The sequence below is a fragment of the Zea mays genome, chromosome 7, assembly GCF_902167145.1.
Source record: "Zea mays cultivar B73 chromosome 7, Zm-B73-REFERENCE-NAM-5.0, whole genome shotgun sequence".
Classification (NCBI taxonomy): Eukaryota; Viridiplantae; Streptophyta; class Magnoliopsida; order Poales; family Poaceae; genus Zea; species Zea mays.
Genome location: NC_050102.1, coordinates 146,399,143 through 146,413,277, shown reverse-complemented (window position 1 = coordinate 146,413,277; position 14,135 = coordinate 146,399,143). Strand labels below are relative to the sequence as shown.

Genomic DNA, 14,135 nt, shown 5'->3' with positions numbered 1-14,135 from the left:
AGTTTGAAATAGGTGATAAGATAGAGGATATAATAGGAGATCTGTTGGAGATAGCCTATGAAGCTGTTTACATCTGGGAAGGCCTTTTTTTTACCTGTGGCTTTGTGAGGAGCAGCTTTAGTCATGTTGTGTTTCCAAGTGCTAAGCCATATCTGTTGACTGTTGTTTCTATACTCAAGTCTGCTCTATCTCACTTGAAAGCAGACCATGCAGGAGATTTTCTTAGTTGCCATGGCCAGAGAGTATGTGCCTTCTACATATATTTTTTTAGTTTTTTTACTACTACCACTCCCTGTCCCAAATTATAGGCTGCTTTGGTTTTCTAGTTATATATAGCTTTGTTGTGAACTCTGTCACTTTCATTCAAACTGTGAATCCCAGTTCTGTGCATTTTGGGCTGCTCGAGACCTGTATTATAGAGTTGCAGCTTCCTAGGCCGTGGAAGCTCGCTGGCCACCGGTTTCCTGCCCGTGGTGGATGGTGGCAAGGTAGATAGCAGGGAGATGAGATAACAGAGATTTTTTTTTGGGAAAACACAGGAGAACTGCGCCTCAATATATTAAGAAGAAGAGATAAATCCAGATCAAAGAGATCTGGACAGATTACAAGGCCTCCTCAGGGAGGCCAGAAACACAGGAAACTGAAAAAATCCATCAAACTAAACAACTCCCTAGTCTCCATGAGATAACAGAGAAAGGAGGTGAAAATGGGATTGGCTGTAATTGCTTGTTCAAACCAAATACCCCTCCTTTTGCCTAATTAGCCCCTGTTACGAGCGCCTATAAATGTTCCCGACCGTAACAATATCTCAAGGTTACACCTGGAAACTGGGGAGAAAAGGAAGATGTAATTCAGTCTGAGTTTTATAATATGTTATTTAGGTGATCATTAAGATAGATGGAAATCACAACTTGCTTGTCAGATCATTTCAAATTCAAATGTGCAGTTTCAAATTCGAATGTGTCTATTCAATAACATCTATTCAATGCTCATCTGCTTTCTTTGTTGTATCAACCAAATGACCACTAAACAATAGGAAGCTAAAAAGGAGCCAAAATAGAGAAATAAAAGGCAAAAATACATCTTCACCTAAAAACCAAAATAATTAAGTGCATTACAAGTTGTTAATTGCCATTCATTCATCAATGTCAGTTACGGCGTAAGGACCTCCTTATAAACGATATTCTTTGTGTATGTTGCGCCATTTATCGCTGAGTTCCTTTCAACCCCCTTCTTCTTCTTCTTCTCATCGTGGACTGGAATGGCAAGTATCTTCACTTTCGATCGAGCGGTGGCCCTTGATAAAGCAACATAAAGTTGACCATGAGAGAACACTGGTTCCGGCAAGTACACACCAACATTAGGAATCGTCTGGCCCTGGGCCTTGTTAACTGTCATGGCAAAACTTAGTCTTATCGGAAACTGCTTCCTTTTAAACTGGAAAGGGAACATCTCATCATCAGAGGGGCACAGGGGTATACGAGGCAAGAAAATTCGCATTCCAGCATGTTGACCAAGGACAATTTCAGCATCAATACTGTTTTTTTGGAAACCACGAACCACCAACCTCGTGCCATTGCAAAGTCCATTAGCAGGGTCTATATTCCTAAGCAACATGATTGGGCATCCAACTTTGAGCTTCAGAACATGCGGGGGTAGTCCATTAGGAGTCAGCGTGTTTAGAAACTCTGATGGGTAATAGTTATTAGGATCATCCACCGCGGTGTCAAAACTATGGTACATCATCTGCTCCCCTTGGAAACGATCAATCATCCTCATATTTATCATATCCACCCAGTCATTCCGTGTAGACAATATTGCTCTTGAAGTGATGTAGCTTGTGTTAGACATGTTTTCATTTAGATTGGGGTAAATGTCATCTATCAGTCTATCAAGGTCGCGGTCATTACCAGTATATGGCACACATACCTCATCTGGAAGACGAACATCACCATCGTTGTTCGCTTCCTCAGTTCCACCACCGACGCGCAACAAATATTCTGCAAACCATGGGTCGCTCTGTGCCCTCATGTTTTGAAACAGCTTTAGGTGGCACATGGATTCCCAGAGGTAAGAACTCCGTAGAGAGGCAGCAACTATCTGAGCCCTTGACCCCTTGCGTACAACAGGAAGTACTTGTCTGAAATCACCCCCGAACACAACAGTCTTCCCACCAAAGGGCAACCTAGACTGTCCCATTATATCACGCATGCTATTGTCTAGCGCCTCAATTGCTTGTCTCTTAGTCATTGATGCCTCGTCCCAGATAATGAGCGATGCTTTTTGTAGCAACTTTGCTGTCCCGCTTTGTTTCGTGAAGCTACATACAGCACCATCATCAATAGTAAGTGGTATCTTGAAGCGCGAATGGGCAGTCCTCCCCCCAGGCAATATAGAAGCCGCAACACCAGATGTAGCTGTTGCAACTGCAATCTTGTCCTGACTGCGTAGTGCTGCAAGCAATGCCTTATACAGATAGGTCTTTCCAGTCCCACCAGGCCCATCCACAAAGAACACTCCACCGTTATTGGTGTCAACGACAGATAGGATCTTATCATAAGCAGACCTCTGCTCCTCGTTTAGGGTTTCTTTCAGAGCAACGTCTTCTGTCGTCGGCACTATACTTTCCTCCTCATAAATCTCTCTATCAGTACCATGTAAATCGTCATATCTATCAATGATAGCAGGGAGAGGGAATGTCTTTATGTCTTTACCCATTGACTGCAAAATGTTTCTAATGTCAATCAAGACCATCTGCTGCACATGGATTTTGCTTTGAGTACTACGGTGATAGTCCTCTGACATTGAGTCAAGGTGTCTCTGCCATAATTCTGCCACATCGTTCGGCTCGCAGTATACTAGTATTGTTGCAAACAACCTTCGTAGTGCTGACGGCATTTGGTAAATAGCGGCTTCGTTGAGACACTCATCTATTGTGTCGTCTGCTTCAAGCAGTCCCCTCCTTTGTGCTGCCTCACGAAAAGTTGGTAGTGTGTCACCATCTACTGTCCTTAGATCCGCATAGGAGGTAGCACCCGTCACATGGTTTAAGAGAAGTCGAAGATAAAAGCGCTCCCCCTCAGCTGGATGAGCAGAGACTATTCTACCAACCTGTCCACCCGTGTTTCGTTTCCTCCTTTGCCACACCTTGCCCTGCTGCAAAGTGTACCACTCAGGAAAATCACGGTAAAGGATGCCCCGAGCCTCTTCGTGTAGCCTATTTGCCTCAAAATATGCCGTAAGCATTGACCTATCGGCACCTGGACGTTGGACAACATGATTTACTTTAGCACGCTCGTGAAATGACACCATATGCATGTTTTCAAGATGGAGCTGCAGTTGCATCACTGGTGGAGAGTTTTGACTTAGATCAAAGCTGAATATCCTCCAAAGGGCTTCTGGAGGGGTCACCCACCTAGCATCTCTATACTGCTTGATCTCATCAACGTCACCATCAGCCTTGTTTGCGTCTGTCACAGCCACAGACGCACGATCGTGGCCTTTGTATATGTATTTGAACAAGTATTTGACAGCCTTGATGCTCCCGCACGCCTCAACATTGATGTGACAGTTGAAGAGCCGGAGGAGGTAAGGGTTGTAAGGGACGACCCATCTGTTGTCCAATTCACAACCTCGAACCGTTTCCTTACGCCCATCATCACGACGCCTATAAATAGGATATGAATCCTTTCCTTGAGACGTTGCATTGCTAAAAGCTCTAGGATAATGGTTTTTGCATGAAGCACGACCCTTAGTGCATGGGCATTTAGGATTTAGCAACCCGCACGGTCCATGCATCATATGCTTGATAACCATCTTGTATAGTTCAGGGTACTTCTTGTCAGGGATCTCAGCGGAGATAAGGTGATCATACTGATCAGGACAAGTTAGCTTGTACTTTCTCTGCATGATGAGTAGGAAATGGACATGAGGCAAACCTCGCTTCTGGAACTCCACGACATAGACATAAGCTCGGATTTTTCCAAGAATATGATGCTTAGTCAATCGCTTCTTCAGTTCCTCTAGTTTTGCACGGAATATGCGAACAACAAGGTCCGGACGATCCTGTGGTGACTGCATAGGGAGAAGCTCTCTGGTTATTTCATCCCAATTGGGGTTGCACGTCATAGTGAGGAATATGTCTGGCTTCCCAAACTTCCGCACAAGGGCCATAGCATCCATATACCGACGTCTCATGTCACGAGGACCACCGATAAATGATGTAGACAACACGGTTCGCTTTCCAATTTTGTCTGCTCTGTTCTCGCCTTCATGCAAGCTATCTACCAAACCCTTGTATAGATCCGCCCTTAATCTGTCTTGGTTTTTACGTATGAAATCCAAACGAGAGCTCTCAATCTTGATGTAGGTGTCAACCGCGAACTGTTGGAAAAGCCGCTTCCCATGAAGTATTGGATTGAATATACTTGGACGAATTTGGAATCTGTAGCAGTAATAGTCACGTACAGACACGCATAGATGGCTAGGTCGTTCTGCAACAGCAAGGTTTATTAATTAGTGTTGCTAAAAACATATTTAACAAAGGATTATATAAGAATCACAAAGAAAGAACTAACCTGTATCATCATTGTTTGCATCACTTCTCCTATGTTGATCGCGGTACGCGTCTACTTCGTCCATGGAAACATTGGACTTAGGAATATTGGCATGCCATCCAAGTTCACCTTTAGGGAAGAACAATGGATATGATAGTGCATCATAGCATCCATGATATGAACGGATGCCGTGGCTTGATCTATCCTTCCCATGTAGCATAACACTATTACTGAATTGACCTCGACGTTCACTCCCCTCAATCCAAATTGCAGCTACCTCCGAAGTAATGGGTGAATTATATAACTTCTGGTTCAGCGTTTGGTCAAGGTTCAAGGCGATGTGGTAGTCTTCAATGTTATCAACGTGCCCCATACTCCTAAGGTGCTCAGAGTATGGATTTCCCTTAAGTATTTCAACCAATTGTTTAATAACTGCCTTATCTTTCTCAAATTGTTGTTGACGACATTTACGATATCTATGCTCGAGGCTGGGATCATCATCATAGAAGTAGAGTTCAAGGTGTTTATGTTCTGCCCCAACTTCCCTACCGAACGACCTTACGTTGTGGTACATCATGCCATGTGCACGAAACGTATAGATACCACAATCCATGTTTGTAGTCATACTGTCAAGGCAACAGTACAGAGAAGTGAACGAGAAATGGCCGTTAAAAAATCGAATGTTATCACGAAAGTGCCTCGCATCAGCATCTGCAGACTCCCACAACCTCCTAAGCTGGAGCGGTGTCTCGAATGCGGCTAAATTAATCTGTCCATTACGACAACAAAATCCAGGTGGTTCATACTGAAACTTCTTCGCTTTGCAGTAATCGCAGTCAGCAACAGTGCTCAGCAAATGTGTTTCTTCTGGTATGTTACTATACACCTTGTCGTACAAGTCAGGTACGTCAGGGTTGACAGTAAAGGCATCTTGGGTTTCATCAATCTCAATATCCTCACCAGATTCACCATCTAAATTTGTTTTGAAAGAACAAGGGATAAGACATACAACTTTAGAAACTTTTAAATCATATATCCTATATTAAAAACATTACGTAAGTACCTTGCCCAGCGAATAGGTATCCTTCTTCGTCATCATCATCTTCTTTAAAAAGTACAGTCTCATCAGCATCCTCTGTAAAGAGCACACCTTAATCATATTAACCACTAAGAATAATTAGGGAACTAATGATGTAATGAGCTTGTAATTACCATTGGTGGTAATAGTCGAAGATGTCAAGTGCTGCTTCCCAACGTCTACTCCTTCGGTCATTTTGTCACTATTTGTGGCAGGGACTGTACACGGATGTCTTTGTCGTCTAGGAGACTTTGTCAGTATCTTTGTCTCAACATCCTCAGTCACCGATGGAGTAGGAACAAATGGAGTTGGGATCAATTCAGGAATAGCCATGAGCTCGGAGCTAAATAGAGACCCAGTAGGTGCTTGAGCATCTGTTGAACTCCACACAAGCTCCGGGGTAAAAGTAGGGTTCTCAATGGCGATTGAGTCCTGACTTAGCATAACTTGTTGTCTTATTCTATAGTTTTCCCTTGCTCTCTTTTGACATGGTTTCATATTACGCAACGTCCTTTGTTCCTTAGTTTGAGTTGCACATCGAGCTCTTTCTCGGATTCTCTTACGTTCCTTTGGATCTAACACTTTTGAATACTCATGGTGTACAACATTTTCTTTGTTGCGTGACGCACGACGTTTCTTCAATTCATTTTTTGTTTCATCACTCATCGCCGCGTATCGTGCTCTTTCCTTTTCCCGTTTACATTGCCTTGCATCCGCACATCCTACTAAACCATTATAGGTTTTATTTTTTACAACCTTATTGAAATGTCAAATAAGGCATCTTATATTATTAGTAGACATACCTTCAACAGTGATGTTGGACAGTTCTTTTAATGGAGAACGAACATCATTAGTTTGGAGCGGATCCATTTACGTATTTCAGGCAGCCACAAAACCTATATGAGAGGATGAATCACCTTATCATACTTCACCAAAGGATAAGATACGCTCAATTTCTAATCTAATCAGATAACATTGATTCTTAGAGATAGGGAAAGTACTAACGAGCAAATTGATACGTTCAGTTAAATGGTAGACAATCAATGAGAATCAAAGTCAACATATAAGACTAACTCCAACACGGACCTCTAAAGGGTCCTATACCCTAAATTTAGAGGATGAGGTCATCCTCTACTCCCTCCGGCAGCGTCCTTTAAATGGTCTACTAAATTTACAGGACAAATTAAAAATGTCTCTAATATAGGTATTTATGTATAAAAGACATGATTTAGAGAATGTTGTTGAAGAGGAAAAAAATATAGAGAATGTAAGCTTTTAGGATGTCTCCGACAAGGGAATGCTTAGGATGGTGGTACATGTTGTGTAGTTGCGTTATAATTACTTCTTTCATTGTAAGGAATATAGATGTTTTACATCAACCCGAAATGTACTCCACATGCCATGGATATTCGTTTATGTACTGCTAAGGAAATCCTCCTCCATGAGGATTTTTTGTTCCTCCAGAAGGAACTTAAGTTTTCAAGAGTGCACTTATTCATGTATCAAGACTAAATTCTGTTTATGTTACAAGTTTTCAGTTGTCCTTTCTTCACATGCCAGCATGTTAAATCTGCTGATCTTGATTCATTAAGATAGTAGGATGGATGGAGTCACACAAGCTGTTGAAAATCTTCCAAGGTTGAATGGTTCTGCACAGGATGCTCTGCAGTTGCTGAAGTCACTGCAGTTCCAGCTTGATCTTCTAGCACAGCAGCTTCCCACTTTTGATGAGGTGCAATCTGGTCAAGCAACCTTGAAGTCATGGGATGAACAATACAAGAAGTAAGATATTCTTGGAGACTTGGAGTTTGTTTACTTTTGTTATCCTTTTTAGCCTTCTTTTTTATATAAACCTTGAACATTTTAGCAGGCTTCGTATTAGCCTGAGGAATGCTAACTTATAAGCAAAAGACAACATTAGACAAGCTGCTGAAGAGGAGGTACGTGATTATGCCTGGACTTTGATGATATTAATCCAAATGATGCGTTGTCTGAGTGGTACATGCTTCTAGGGCTTATTTGGATGGCTCCTGGACGGAGCTGCCTAGCCCAGGAATCCATCCCAGGCGTCCGATTTTGGTCGCATGGGGCTAGGATGATTGCCTGGCCGGCGAGCTGCCTGGCAAGGTAGCAACCAAACAGGCCCCTAGAGTGTCACCAATCACCAATGCAATGTGAAAGATTAAGAATTCATGTTAAATTTTAAGGACATATTCTTTATATGCAGTATGTCTTCTCAGAGGTTTTTTATGTACTCATTTAAGTTCAAAAGCACCATTGAAACTAATGCTGCTTTAGTTTTTTGCAATTTCCCTGGCAAAATTAGCAAGAAAATGACCTGTAGGCACCCTACCACATTTTTAAAGCATCGCAGGTGCCATTATAACTTGGCTATCGGTTTCTAATTGACTTTTCTCTAGAGGACACTTCTTCTAGGCGATGGTGAAGAGTCTACCATCCGTAGGCGTAATCTCCAGTAAGTTGATTTCAATTAGGTCTCTTTCCCTTAAGACAATATATATGGGATATTTAAGGAGCTTTTATAATTTAATCAGTTACATGTGTATCCCATCCATCTGGTTTGATCAAATTCAGGTTACCTGAAATTGAAAACGCAGATAATGTGGGCTGTCATTTGTGAATTCTAGAACATAAAAAACTGATCAAGCCTCCTATTACATGATATTGTGTTAAACATAAAACACTGATGCTCTTTCTTTCACAACAAGCTGGCCAAGTTTATGGAGTTCCTCTTTATGGATCTCTACTGATCAAGCCTGGAGTTTAACCAGAGCAAAGACCATGTAATGAGGACACCCGCAGAAAATGGATTGAGGTCGAGCAGACTAACCTGTCATTTGTTGTTATAATAATATAATGTTTTGTTCAATAGAACCTCGGTAAATATTTCATGTTTGTTATCTAAGTTTGCAAATTTTTAAGCTTGCTTTCGCCTGATAGTTAGATGTTTGGCTTCCTTTTGAGTATTTGATTGATAGTGTACTGCTAGAATAACAGCTAAGGACATATGACCATTCTTACTGTGAGGTTGCTTTTGGCATTTAAATCTTGAACAGCATTGTTACTTGGGACAACGAGCATTAGCCTTTTTCACATGTTTCATCTGTGGAATTCAAAGTTATTCAGCTTGGAATATTCGATTTATGGTGCTGAATGCTGTTGTTTACTTTGTTATGCTGGTGCTGCAGCAATGAGCTCAGTTTGCTTACATTCATTAGTTTTCTTTCTTTACATCCATTATTGCCTTGCAGGCCCTTGCTCAGCCAAACAAGCGACTGTGTTCATTGTCTGAGCACGTTCCTCATGGTTACCGTAGGAAATCACTTTCTGAAGATCAAGGGCCACATTGCACCATTGTGATGATGTGTATTCAATTTTATATAGCTACAGACCCGACAGACACCTAACAGTATTTCAGTACCAGGTTCTGATAACCAACGCTCTCAGTGGACAAAGGATGTTGTTGACTATTTACAACATATGTTGGACGAATTTTGTTCTAAAGAGGGTGCATTCGTGCATCCATCTTTTAGAGAGCAGTCATCACCAGGACCTACTGCTGGAACCAATCAGATAAAAATGAAAACTGAAGCATCTCCAGCTGCTGGAGAATTTGAAGAACACTTGGTGCACTTCAAATGGAGGTATATGGTTCGTCTCATCCAATGGGATCTCACAGAAGAATTGCTTGTTCCCTCAGTACTTATCGAATGACTATCTAACCAACTCCAGGTACTTCTGTCGAGAATTCAATCGACGTGAAAGTTTATGTTTCAGTTCCTATTCATCTAAGGAATACCCACTTTTCTAGGAATATGTTTCGGTTTAACTTCAATCTATAGATTCTTTTGTCTAAAAGCATGCTGCTACAATGGATCCTAAACAGGTAAGAAAACACATGAAGGCAGTCCATTAGTCGTAGAACAAAAGAATTTACTGTTTGGTAACTTCTGTTTACTGTGGGTTCTTTTTTTTTTTTTGCTTCTAGGACAGCATCCATGTGATTGATCCTTTTTGAAACTGAATTTAATTAGATTACAGCCTAAATGCCTAATAGCATGTTGCTAGTTGCTACAGTGGATACTAAAACAAATTCTAAGGAATACTCACTTTTCTAGGAATATGTTTCAGTTTACCTTCAATCTGTAAGATTAAAGCCTAAAAGCATGCTGCTACAATGGATCCTAATTAGCTAAGAAAAAAATGAAGACATACCATTAGTCGTAGAACAAAAGAAAACATCATAAAATTTAGGGTATGAAATCCACACAAACAAGTGGCACGGGCGTGTTTTTCCCAAATATATTTTGGGTACTTCAAATGACATTGATCTTGGTAAAGCTGACAATATTCGTATCTTGAAATTACATTGCTTACTTAGCATGATGTATAAGTTTTAGTGCACAATTTAGGTACTTGAATTTTCAGAGATGCTCTGAATGTAATTACTCAAATTTTCTAATTGAGACACTGATGGGTTAGCACTGCAGGGGAGTCAATTTAATTTACCAAACTTGCATGCTCAGCGGATTCCCTATTTTAGTAACATCTAGAATCAATTTTGATTTACCAAAACTGCATGCTCAGTGGTTTTTTGTAACTGGAATTTACATTATTTTACAGAATTCCATAATTCTTTAGTGCTTATTTGTGTTTTATTTTCAGGTTACAAAGTAGACATCCCCTATTTCTATAGTTCATGCTTCATGGATATGATGATCACACTTCATGATCTCCGGTGCTGAGGGAACAGTGATACATTGATATGAGGTTTGCAGGTGTAATCATGTGCATAATAACCCCTTTTTATTTTCCTCTGTCCCTGTGGTGTAGTACCTGATTTTTATAATTCTAACAGGTCAGAGCCTTGCTTCCTAGCTGTAGCTAGAATGCATAGCGTTATGCTCTTGCTTCCTAGCTGTAGCTAGAATACATAGCGTTATGCTCTTATCAGCTTTGCTTGGCCTCTACATCACACAAGTTGTCTGCCTTGAGGGCATTCATTCATGTGGCCAAGTGTTGGTTTGTGATCTCCCTTGCTGGTGAATTCCTGGAGACCCTCCGCCACAGAAGAAGTCCCTATCTAAAGCTTATCGTATATACAAAATTAAAGTACTTCTGATTTATTATAGTATAATTTTTTGCTCGTGCAAAGACAATTTGGTCATTTGTTCTCTCTCTTAAGCTTAGTTCTTGTCAACAATTAGACCTTATGGATGAAGCATTGTCAATCTGCCCGTCAAATGAGTCTTCTCTTTGTTTTCATGATACAAGAGTTCAGTTAGACATGTCAATCTGCAAGTACTGAGGCAATGATATGATTCAATAAATTGAGGACCTGCGCAAACAACACTCAATAATAATATTGTTCTTCTATGCTCATTATTTGTTCTCATATCCTCCTTTTCTTGTTTTCGGCCCTTTTGACACCACTATACTCTGGTTTGACATGTGGAAGCGTGGATCATGCAATTCTTGTCATGTGCTGCAGATGATACTTTAATGTCGTGTCATGTTGTTGCTGTTATCAAGATTCATGAACATGGCATTATCTGTCATTTGACATTATATGTTATCTGAAATTTCTTTCTCCCCTTGTGCTTATGATATATGTCTCGTGTGTGGAATTTGGATATGGATTATGGAAGTATCATTAACAATGTAATTATAGAACGGCTTTTGTGCTTATGAAATATGACTCGTGGGTGGAATTTGGATATGGATTATGGGAGTACTGACTAATATATTGTCAAAGCTGAAGTCAAGTAAAACAGGGTTGAGGAGGGGCCAAGGCAGCAACCAAGAGTGTGAAGAGGAAAATGCCTTTCGTACTACTATCTAGAACTGGTTTATGGGGATGACAGACTGACTGAACAACAGAGCAAGAAGAAAGAAAAATAAAACGAAGAGGAAAACAATAAAACAATATATTTATCCAGTAAGATTATGTTCTATGCCTACCAAGAATGTTATCTTACTCTGAATCTTCTTGCCAGTCCTTTTGTGATTATGTTCAATTGATGCTGCTAAGAATATTAGTGCAGTGGAGTGTGGTGTATACTTGAATCTCTTAATTGATGATTGCAGGAAGTTGTTTTCCATTTAAATGCTCGGATAGGTTGAGCAATCCCATATGTAGTAGATGTCCATAAATTCAACATGTAAAAGCCAGAATGCATATGTTATTATCAAACCAAGTCCATCCTCAGTTGTGTGTTAATAACCATGCTACAGCCTACAACTCTTGTAATGAGAGATTTTTCATATTCTTAACTGGTTTGTGTATTGTTTACTGTCGTTTAAGTGTTATCTTGCTTCTGCCTCACCCCTCGAAGAGGTGCCGGCGAGTTTCGTAAAAAAAGGGAAGAGGTGATATTTGCTGGTTTAGTTTTTGGAAAGGTTTCATTTTTTTCCAAGAGTGTCGTATGATCTGAGTGCCTTCAGTTAAAGAAGGAAACACCCGTCTCAAGTGTTACTACTGTTGCAAGGTTCAAGTTTTTGTTCCAAAACTGCTGCATCGTCTGGAGTGTTTTGAGATGAAGAATGAAGTGATCCTCTTCGGTGAGCAATTTTTTTGTTCTTTCAATTTGCAAAAATGCTATCATCATTATGTCGTTCCTACCGCATGTTCCACATATCTTTCGTAAGCGGATATTGTTTTCAATAGTTTTGTGATTACCAGGCCAAGGATTACAGTGGACTAAATGCAAATGACATAGGCTTGTATAGATCAAGAACCATGCTAACAGTGATGAAGAAAGATGAATGAAGAATAATGATGGTGAACTTATTTATTAGCTCATAGAAAGGTCACATAGTTTTATACAAAGTGATCAACATTGAGACCGAACACACGACTAATACAAAATAGAGAACAAATCATTACTACTAAGTTTCATCTAAATCATAACTAACAAAGTATCTACTATAACAAGCTAGAATACGTCTCAATCAGATATCACAGTTGTGAGATGTGCCCGTCTGTTCTCAAGAAATTTGTCGACGATACGACGCCTTGGATTTTGAATCAACGAACGTCGAATAGCTGCAATTTAGAACATAATTTGTAAGAAGATGATTATTTTAAATTATTAGCATTTTAATTTTAGCTATAGTTTATAAATCTATTATAAGAACCACTCACTCTTCAAGTGGTATGTAGTGTGATGATCTGGGTTGAAATGAACGGTGCTGTAATCCGAGGTTTCCAAGCATCCTATTGTTAGGATAATAAATAAGCATAAGAATTGAGTTCAAGTTGAAAGAATTTAGGTACAAGAGAAATTACTATGTTTATTGTTACGACGCAACATAGTTCCAATAATGATGTTATTGTCAACTCTAGCTAACGACCATCGTAGAGCATTTCTTTGCAAGAGGTCAGTCCATACCCCCACGACGATTAGATCCCACCTATAAAAACATTAATGTTGTCTGAATAAGACCTAACAATTACTTAATACTTTCAAAAAATAATGTAGCTATAAATTAGTGTCACCTGGAATCCATTAGTACAGCCTCTCTATACGGCCTTCCACCGATATGCTTTAATGGCTCTAAATGAAGAACTATGCCAATAATGTCTGAGCAATTCACATGTGATTAGTTATCTTTGAATAACTTATACATCAGCCATTAGTACTATATATATATATAAACCATATGGAAGGAATGATCATTACCTACGAACGACTTATGCGGTTGTTGATACACCTTATGGAATGGCATAAGATACTTTGGAAATGGAGGAAATTGGATTGGCTTAATGAATGGCTCCACAATAGTATGTGTTATCAGTCCGATCTCTAGCCCATGTCCAATATTCCGAAATTGAATCCCCTCCCTATTTAGACAGAATCCCACTCTATACAATGTATATGTGCATCCTTGTGTGAGTAAGGCATCGAAACGTGGAACATTATTGCGACTTGAAATTGCTTCCATTTTGGATCCCTAGATATATGGGAATACAGGTCGTATGAGTCAAAGAATTTTATTATAACATGACTATATGGACTCTATTTTAAAGCTTGAAGTAACTCACTGTGATATCCTGTAGGATGAAGTGTTGACTATCATGACGCCTAGGAAACTTAACAACTACCCTCGCAAAGATACTCTTTACGTGTGGTAAGTTATTGAAATCTTGAATATCATCAAATAACACGAAACTATATAAAACACAAACTGTAGCTTAAGTTTGTAATTCATATATAAATGTGACAAGTGAACTATATACTTACGGAGGAAAGGGACGAATGTCTGGAACTGTCCTATTTTGGTTTATTCTACCGGATCCTGCCATTGATCTTGTAGGACCAATCATGACATTATTGCAAAGAAAACATCATTAAAAGGATTAAATGACAAAGTCCCTCTGTCAAACAAATAGATTTCTTTTACATCATAATGAAATTACAAGAAACTATTTTGTAGAAAGTGTAGACTCTATCTACGTCTTTGTTCTTTAAGAAACCTAG

General features: G+C 39.7%; 1 long non-coding RNA gene across 1 annotated transcript; it reads right to left on the bottom strand.

The window, feature by feature from the left end:
* Window positions 1-12,421: 12,421 nt before the first annotated feature.
* On the bottom strand, window positions 12,422-13,914 carry LOC103641680 (uncharacterized). The gene is made up of 5 exons (XR_002263551.1): window positions 13,700-13,914; window positions 13,338-13,608; window positions 13,154-13,238; window positions 12,800-13,068; window positions 12,422-12,700 (listed from the first exon to the last, which is right to left on the bottom strand). It is a non-coding gene; the product is annotated as an uncharacterized lncRNA (long non-coding RNA).
* Window positions 13,915-14,135: the final 221 nt, after the last annotated feature.